Source organism: Amblyraja radiata, unplaced genomic scaffold (assembly GCF_010909765.2).
Source record: "Amblyraja radiata isolate CabotCenter1 unplaced genomic scaffold, sAmbRad1.1.pri S130, whole genome shotgun sequence".
Classification (NCBI taxonomy): Eukaryota; Metazoa; Chordata; class Chondrichthyes; order Rajiformes; family Rajidae; genus Amblyraja; species Amblyraja radiata.
The window spans coordinates 16-9,947 of NW_022630116.1; the positions used below are offsets into that span (position 1 = coordinate 16).

Below are 9,932 nucleotides of genomic sequence, written 5' to 3' on the forward strand. Positions count from 1 at the left end.
CTCTCACACACACACACGCCATCTCACACACCCTCCCTCCACACACACACACTCCCTCTCTCTCACACATTGCACCCATCTCACACACACAATCCGCTCTCTCACACAGCACCACTCCTCTCTCACCACACACTCTCTCTCTCTCACACACACACTCCCTCTCTCTCACACACACCACTCCCTCTCTTGCTGTCTCACACACAACCTCTCTCTTGCTCTCGCGCACAATGGAGATTTTCTGAAAATCAGAAAACAGTCAAATTAAAAGATAATTTTCCCAGCAGAATAAATTCTGGAAATATCTTAGAAGCTTGGTTTATACTAATCACTGAAACATGTATTAACATAGAGATGTATTGTCTGGGCACAGTACCATATTAGATATGTGTCTGAACTGCCTGTCCCAGCTAAGGACAAGGTAGTGGCTTTCATCCAAGTCTTACAAGCTTGTTTTAGTTGACAGACGGATGCCCATTCTGGAACCAAGATGGAAGTCATTTGAAAACAAAATGGAGTTTGTTGTCCTTCCGGAATGGGCAGCTGTACTGAAGCTGTGCCAAGATTTGAGTAAAATGCCGACATTGCAAATATATGGGTCCAGCCTCCCTTGTTTCCCTTAGGCTAAGGATCTTTCACTCAGATTTAGAAGGTGTTTTTTTATTAATAAGAAAATGTATAATTACTCTAACTTTCCTTTGTTCTTTGAGTGGAGCCCGAGAAGCACTGAGCAACGTGTGTGTTATTTGTAGATCTCGCCATTCCCGTCTGGCAAATTGATTAAAAGATTGCTTTGGTTTACGTTTAACAATTGTGTTGCTGTCTGCTTTCTTTAAGAGACGAACTTTGACAACTGTGCTCTTTGGAATTCAGAATTCATGTTGTACTATCAATAATGAAAGAAAATGCCAACCATCTCCAGAAATTATAAGAAATTATTCACACCTCCATGCATATCTGTAGCCGTAGGGCAGTCGCACACCTCTCCACTACTTCAAAGATAGTTCCTGTACTTGGCGATATCATTTGGTGATTGGCGGCTGAAACGCGGCGGCGGGGCTACAGACAGCCCGGCACCCGGGTGATTCACCCCATGTGGGGGTGGGGGTGGGGGGGTAAGTCTCTCCATGTGTGGGTCGGGGGAGTGAATCACTCCGCTGTGTGGGTCGGGGTGGGGGTGAATCACTCTGCTAGGGGGGTCCTGGTGCTGGTGCAGCGCGGTCAGTGACTGGTTGGGCAGAGGGACCAGCCTGTCCCCAACTCTGCAGCAGCTGACGGGGATGTTGCTGGATTTATGGCCCCTTGTGTCCGCTGCCCGGAGCCGCGGCCCCGCTCCTCCCGGCCCCGTGTGTGTGTGTGCGCTCCCGACCCACAGCCCGTGACAGTGCGGTGGGAGCCAGCTTGGGGGAGTAAGGGGAATGGGAGGTAGTCAGCTTGGGGGAGTAAGGGGAACGGGAGGTCGCCATCTTGGGGAGTAAGGGGAAAGGAGGTAGCCAGCTTCGGGGATTACCGAATGGGAGGTACTCGCCTATAGGGGTACCGGATGGGATGTAGCCAGCTTGGGGATAAGGTATGGAGGTGGCCAGTCTGGGGGGAATGAGAGATGGGAGGTCGCCTGCTTGGGGGAGTAATGCCCCTGTCCCACTAAGGAAACCTGAATGGAAACTGCCCTCTCTAAAGGACTTAGGGTGCTCTGTGGTAGTCGTTTACCTTCCTCTTCACCGCACAGACAGCGCTCCTCAGCTCTCCATGGCCCCCACCTTTGTGATGTGTTTGTGTGTGTGATCTGTAGATACAGCTCACGCTTTGGTCGATCCAGCTCGAGGCGTTCCAGGCGAGTGACCAAAACCTCCGGCGACCTCATGGAAACTTTGGGTCGCGAGCAAGGTCACCAGAGGTTTCCGTTCAGGTTTCTTAAGTGCGGCATTTGGAGATTCAGAAGTCGCCAGCTTGGGGGAGTAAGGGGAATGGGGAGGTGGGCAGCTTGCAGAAACCAAATTTCGTTTGAACCTCATGTGAGGTTCAATGACAATAAAAGGTATTGTATTGTATTGTATTGGGGGAGTAAGGGAACAGTGGTCGCCAACTTGGGAGAGTAAAGGATGGGAGGTAGGGAAGCTTGGGGGAGTAAGTTTGTTTACTCTGCACATCGACCGGGAGGCGATGACGCTCCCGTTCACACGCAGCCGTCAGAGCAAACAGTGTACATACGGTGATGAACAAACGCAATAAATGCAATATCCAGTGCAAAAATGTGCAAGATTGTGTTGCAAAATGCCCGGGTTAGCACGGACGAGAGGGGCTGAAGGGCCCTTCCCCGGGCAGAGCAGACCGACCGACGCTGTCCGTGTGGAGTTTGCGGCGCTTCCCTCTCCGTGGGGAACCGAATGCCGGGTCGGGGCAGGGGAGGCGAGCTCAGCCTTCCGAGCCTCAATCGAACCTCAGTCCTTCCTCCCGCGCATCCTAGCCCCGACCGGCCAGTGCCGCCACTTCCTCCCCCGGACAAGAACTGAGGGGAAACTCACACGAACATCTTCCAACCGCAGTCACACACAGTGGGTGGAACCAGCGCAGATCCGCACGCAGCAGATCCATTGTGACGTCATCAGCAAGACCATCTCGTTTATTTTCAACGTTTTAATCGGATTTTGTGAACATTTTCATCAATAACTCGAGAACTAAAGCACGAATTATTCAGATAAGGCTGTTTTGGTCCCACGAAGAAAATCTCTGCCGGAATACGTAATTTGTTTACCGATAGCACATCGTTTTTTCGATTAGATGTGATCACACACAACATGACACACAAAAACAAATACATATCCAAGATTAGAGTTTGATAATTATAGAGGAAAGCTTATCAAGTTCGTTGGAATTTATTGTCACATGTATCAATTAAGGTACTGTAGCGAGTTGAGACGAGAGTTGGTTTCAAACAGGTTTATTAACGTAAACGGTGTGAAATCAACGGGAGTTCAACCAATGACCAACTGAATAGGTCTGACCACAGCGGTGGTGGAAACTAGACTGGGTGGGCATCGTCCAGGAAAACGCGCGAACACAAACCCTCTTCCCACAGTCACATGGCCGAGGTAGCAGGTGCCGCTACTGTACAGTGATATTTGAGTTACCATACAGCCATACTGAGTAAAAAGCAACAAGGCACAGCCACCTAAAAGAACATTTAACATAAACATCCACCACAGCGGAATCCACATTCCTCACTGTGATGGAAGGAAATAAAGTTCAATCATCTTCCCCTGTTTGTACACACGTGGTCGGGGCTGGTGAACCCTCCACAGTCGCTGCCCGCTGCCGACACACTACATAAAAGTCCCCTTTAAACTTCCATGATCCAAAGACATCCTCATGCAGAAGGCTTATGTTTGGACAGCTATCCAGCCAGAAGACTCGAAAGCATTGCGGGAGTTTGCGATATTTCTTAGAAGTATGATAGAAATGGCTACCTTCTTAGACGACTTGCAAGATATGAATGTTGTTAGCAATCTGAAAATTATTACTCTAAAACTGACTTAAGGGCCTGTCCCACTGTACGAGGTAATTCAAGAGCGCTCCCGAGTTTAAAAAAAATCAAACTCATGGTAAGTACAGTAGAATGTACGTAGCAGGTACGTCGGAGTTCGCGACGTCTCTTAGCGGCTCGTAACACTAGGTACTCGGGAAACACGGTAAGCTCGTGAAGACTTGTGAAGATTTTTCAACGTTGAAAAATGTCCACGAGAGCCCCGACTACGTACGAGCGGCTATTACCGTAATTCTCTGAGTTCAAATCAGGAGAAACTCAGGAAAACTCTTGAATTACCTCATACAGTGGGACAGTCCCTTTAGAGAAATGTGGAGGGATAAAGCTAGTCTGTTAGAGGAAATGAGATGGAGAGGCCATGCTTCCTGATCTGGGGAACTTCATAGAAAAGGACAGTACGGTTCATGTCAAATTTACGCTATGGGAGTATTCAAGATCCTAAAACCAATCGCAACTGTCAAAGGTCTCTACCTTTACTAAACAAAAGGAAGATCAGGACCTGAGGGAAAGTAGTTTTGCATTCCGCTGTAAATACCTGCAGAAACGAGAGGCCAAAAGGAAGAAGGACACATCTACTGTTAAACCACGATGGTTCTGCTTGTCATCCAGCAAGAAAGACGACAGAGGAATGACAAAGAGATGGCCCACGAGGGAAGGGAGGGGGACTGTCGATGACTGGTCAGCTCGCACCTTGCATCCCATCCCAAGAATGGACACCGCATTCTGACAGGCCAAGGAGACCTTGTAATAGGAACACTTCTCCATCCGTTTCCACCACGGATGGCTGACCTGCTGAGTTCTACCGGCACTTTGGAGGGGAATGGACAGGTGACGTGTCGGGTCTGGACCCTTCTTTGGACTGATGGAGTCGGGGGAGAAAGCTGGAAAAAAGAGATGGGGTTGGGACAGACTCCAGGACTTGATTGGGAAGGGGCAGTCTACTTAATTTGGAGAATTCAATGTTCACGTCATTAGGCTGTAACCTATGAGGTGCTCTTCCTCCAGTTTGCGTGTCACCTCACTCTGGCAATGGAGGAGGCCCAGGACATAAAGATCTTGTCTTGGAGGACTGAGCGCATGTGTAGGCTGCAATGCACGCCTAGTCCAGATACATTAGATATTAGACAAGAGACAATAAGTGCAGGAGTAGGCCATTCGAGCCAGCACCGCCATTAATGTGATCATGGCTGATCATCCCAATCAGTACCCCCATTCCTACTTTATCCACATATCCCTGACTCCGCTATCTTTAAGAGCCCTATATAGTTCTCTCTTTAAGGTAACCAGAGAATCGACCTCCACCCTAAGGCGAAATATTTCGCAGACTGACAACTTTCCGAGTGAAAAAATTTGTTTTTCATCTCCGTTCAAAATGGCTTATCCCTTATTATTCAAACTGTGGCACCTGTTTCTGGACTCCCCCCCGACATTGGGAACATCTTTCCTGCCTCTAGCATGTCTAAACCCTTAATAATATATATGATTCAATAAGATACCCTCTCATCTTCTACAACTCAAGAGTATACAAGCCGCTCCATCTCTCTCAGCACATGACAGTTCCCGCCATCCTGGGAATTAACCTACGCTGCATCCCTCAATAGCAAGAATGTTCTTCCTAAATTAGGGGACCAAAATGCACACACAATACTCCAGGTGCGGTCTCACCAGGGCCCTGTACAACTGCAGATGGGCCTCTTTGCTCCAATACTCATCCTCTTGTTATGAAGGCCATTCGCCATTCACTTTCTTCACTGCCTGCTGGACCTACATGCTTACTTTAATTGACTGATGAACAAGGACCCCCAGATCCCGTAGTACTTCCCCTTTCCCAACTTGACACCATTTAGATAATGAACTGCCTTCTGTTTCCACTACCAAAGTGGATAACCTCACATTTATCCACATTAAACTGCATTGCCCACTCGCCCAACCTGTCCAAGTCACCCTGCATTCCCATAGCATCTCCTCACAGTTCACACTGCCACCCAGCTTTTGTGTCATCTGCAAATTTGCTAATGTTATTTGAATCCCTTCATCTAAATCATTGATGTATATTGTAGATAGCTGCGGTCAAGCACGAGCCTAGTCATTACCTGCCATTCTGAAAGGGACCCGTAATACCTATTTATATCCTGTCTGCCAACCAATTTTCTATCCATGTCAGCCCTCTACCCCAATACGTTGTACCCTAAATTTGCTCATTAATTTCCTATGTGGGACCTTATCAAATGCTTTCTGAAAGTCCAGGTACACTACATGCACTGGTTCTCCCTTGTCCATTTTCTAGTTACATCCTCAAGAAATCCAGAGATTGGTCAAGCATGATTTCCCTTTATGAATAAGTGACTCCAGCAGCTCCCCCACCGATGTCGGCTTAATCCAGGGGTGGGGAACCTGGGCCTTCTCCATTTAGTACTCCCTTTTGAATGATCCAAACTTTGAAAACAAACCCTATATTTTTTAATATTTTTTGTTCGTCTTTCCATTATTTTACTTTAATCTTTAAATGAACAAATTTCCCATACCAAAGGGTAAAAGAAGATCAACAAAATTAGTCTTTTTAGCATTCAAAAGTTAGTCTTCAACCTCACCCCAGTGTTGACCTTCTCCATAATTATGATTGATTGAGTCTTAAAGATATAACATAAACAATTGAAAGATCCGAGTGAAATATGGAAAAATGCAATAGAATACCCACGTCTTCGGCAACATGCACGAAAAATGCTTTCTTGCTTTTCAACCACTTATCGCTGCGAATCTACGTTCTTCTATCTAACCCAAATCAAGACGGCCCTTAACAAATGACGGATAACTCATCTAGAAGATCAGCTGAAACTGCGCACCTCCATGTTACAACCAAATATTCAAATGCTTTCCCACAAAAAGCAGTCACAACAAAGTCTTTGAAAGGTTAGTTAACTTTAGAATATTACAGTTTTTTTCATTTTCTTGAAGTTAGTACATAGTAGTTAGATTTTACAAAATAAAGTACATTTTGAACTATATCTAATTGAAGTTTCATGGATGCGGCTTTAGTAGATTACAGCTAACTTAATGCGGCATTCCAACATGAAAAGGTTCCCCACCCCTGGGCTAACGTCTCTAATTCCCTGTTTTCCTCTCTCCCACCTTTCTTAAAAAGTGGCATAACATTAGCTACCCTCCAATCCACAGGAACTGGTCCTGAATCGTAGAACATTGGAAAATGATCACCAATGCGTCCAAGATTTCTAGAGCCACTTCCTTAAATACCCTGGGATGCAGACCATCAGGCTCTGGGATTTATCAGCCTTCAGTCCCATCAGTCTACCCAACACCATTTTCTGCCTAATGTGGATTCCCTTCAGTTCCTCTATCACCATAGATCCTCTGGCCACTGGTACATCTGGAAGATTGTGTGTGTCCTCCTTAGTGAAGACGGATCCAAAGTCCCTTAATTAAGGGACAGAAGCTTAGGGGTAACATGAGGGGGAACGTCTTTACTCAGAGAGTGGTAGTGGTGTGGAATGAGCTTCCAGTGGAAGTGGTGGCGGCAGGTTTCGTTGGTATCATTTAAAAATAAATTGGATAGGCATATGGATGAGAAGGGAAATGGAGGGTTATGGTATGAGTGCAGGCAGGTGGGACTAAGGGAAAAAAGTTGTTCGGCACGGACTTGTAGGGCCGAGATGGCCTGTTTCCGTGCTGTAATTGTTATATGGTTATATCTCTGTTCAGCTCATCTGCCATTTCCTTGTTCCCCATAATAAATTCATATTTTTCAGTCTTCAAGAGTCCACTTGGTCTTAACTATTGTTTTTCCCTCTTCACATACGTAAAGAAGGAACAGCCGATGCCGGTTTACAAAGGTTTGACACAATCTCCTGGAGTAATTTGCACGTCTGGAGAGCATAGACAGGCAACATTCTAGGTCAGGACCCTTCTTCAGACTGAGTGGAGAGGGTGGGGGGGAGGAAGCTGGAAAAGAGAGAGGGGGCTGGGACAAAGCCTGGGAATTGATAGGTGAACACAAAATGTTGGAGTAACTCAGCGGGATAGGCAGCATCTCTAGAGAGAAGGAATGGGTGACGTTTCAGGTTAAGACCCTTCTTCAGAGTGATAGGTGGATATAGGTGAGGGAGACACAAGAAACTGCAGATGCTAGAATCTTGCATAGAACACAATTTAGTTAGATGCACAGAATCTCTTGCCCAGAGTGGGGGAATCGAGGACCAGAGGACATGGGTTCAAGGTGAAGGGGAAAAGATTTAAAGGGAAACTGGGGATAACTTGTTCACACAGAGGGTGGTGGGTGTATGGAACAAACTGTCAAAGGTGGTAGTTGAGGCTGTGACTATCCCAAGAAATAATCTACCGAGCCGAGTCATTACCTGCCATTCTGAAAGGGACCCGTTAATAGCTACTTTTTATTATCCTGTCTGCCAACCAATTTTCTATCCATGTCAGCACTCTACCCCCAATACGTTGTACCCTAAATTTGCTCATTAATTTCCTATGTGGGACCTTATCAATGCTTTCTGAAAGTCCAGGTACACTACATGCACTGGTTCTCCCTTGTCCATTTTCCTAGTTACATCCTCAAGAAATTCCAGAAGATTGGTCAAGCATGATTTCCCCTTTATGAATAAGTGACTCCAGCAGCTTCCCCACCACCGATGTCAGGCTAATCCAGGGGTGGGGAACCTGTGGCCTTCTAGGCCATTAAGTGCGGCCTTTTGAATGAATCCAAACTTTGTAAAACAAATCCTATTATTTTTATTAATATGTTTTTGTTCGTCTTTTATTATTTTAATTTTAATCTTTAAATGAACGTATTTAAAATACCAAAGGGTAAAAGAAGATTCAACAAAATTAGCGTTTTTTAGCATTCAAATTAGCATTTCAACCTCACCCAGTTGTTGTCTCAAAGGCTGATTGATTGAGCTCTCAGAAGATATAACCATATAACAATTACAGCACGGAAACAGGCCATCTCGGCCCTACAAGTCAGTGCCGAACAACCTTTTTCCCTTAGCCCCACCTACCTGCCATAACCCTCCATTCCCTTCTCATCCATATGCCTATCCAATTTATTTTTAAATGATACCAACGAACCTGCCGCCACCACTTCCACTGGAAGCTCATTCCACACCGCTACCACTCTCTGAGTAAAGAAGTTCCCCCTCATGTTACCCCTAAACTTATGTCCCTTAATTCTGAAGTCATGTCCTCTTGTTTGAATCTTCCCTATTCTCAAAGGGAAAAGCTTGATCACATCAACTCTGTCTATCCCTCTCATCATTTTAAAGACCTCTATCAAATCCCCCCTTAACCTTCTGCGCTCCAGAGAATAAAGACCTAACTTATTCAACCTATCTCTGTAACTTAGTTGTTGAAACCCAGGCAACATTCTAGTAAATCTCCTCTGTACTCTCGCTATTTTGTTGACATCCTTCCTATAATTGGGCGACCAAAATTGTACACCATACTGCAGATTTGGTCTCACCAATGCCTTGTACAATTTTAACATTGCATCCCAGCTTCTATACTCAATGCTCTGATTTATAAAGGCTAGCATACCAAAAGCTTTCTTTACCACCCTATCTATATGAGATTCCACCTTCAAGGAACTATGCATGGTTATTCCCAGATCCCCCTGTTCAACTGTATTCTTCAATTCCCTACCATTTATCATGTACGTCCTATTTTGATTTGTCCTGCCAAGGTGTAACACCTCACATTTATCAGCATTAAACTCCATCTGCCATCTTTCAGCCCATTTTTCCAAATGGCCTAAATCACTCTGTAGACTTTGGAAATCCTCTTCATTATCCACAACACCCCCTATCTTGGTATCATCTGCATACTTACTAATCCAATTTACCACCCCTTCATCCAGATCATTGATGTACATGACAAACAACAAAGGACCCAACACAGATCCCTGAGGCACCCCACTAGTCACCTGCCTCCAACCCGACAAACAGCCATCCACCATTACCCTCTGGCTTCTCCCATTCAGCCACTGCTGAATCCATCTTGCTATTCCTGCATTGATACCAACAGTTTAACCTTCTTAACCAACCTTCCATGAGGAACCTTGTCAAAGGCCTTACTAAAGTCCATATAGACAACATCCACTGCTTTACCCTCGTCAATTTCCCTAGTAACCTCTTCAAAAAATTCAAGAAGATTAGTCAAACATGACCTTCCAGGCACAAATCCATGTTGACTGTTCCTAATCAGACCCTGTTTATCCAGATGCTTATATATATTACCTCTAAGTATCTTTTCCATTAATTTGCCCACCACTGAAGTCAAACTAACAGGTCTATAATTGCTAGGTTTACTCTTAGAACCCTTTTTAAACAATGGAACAACATGCGCAGTACGCCAATCCTCGGGGACTATT

General features: G+C 45.4%; 1 long non-coding RNA gene across 1 annotated transcript; it reads left to right on the forward strand.

The window, feature by feature from the left end:
• Window positions 1–325: 325 nt before the first annotated feature.
• Window positions 326–805, forward strand: LOC116969228. The gene is made up of 2 exons (XR_004410684.1): window positions 326–418; window positions 650–805. It is a non-coding gene; the product is annotated as an uncharacterized LOC116969228 (long non-coding RNA).
• Window positions 806–9,932: the final 9,127 nt, after the last annotated feature.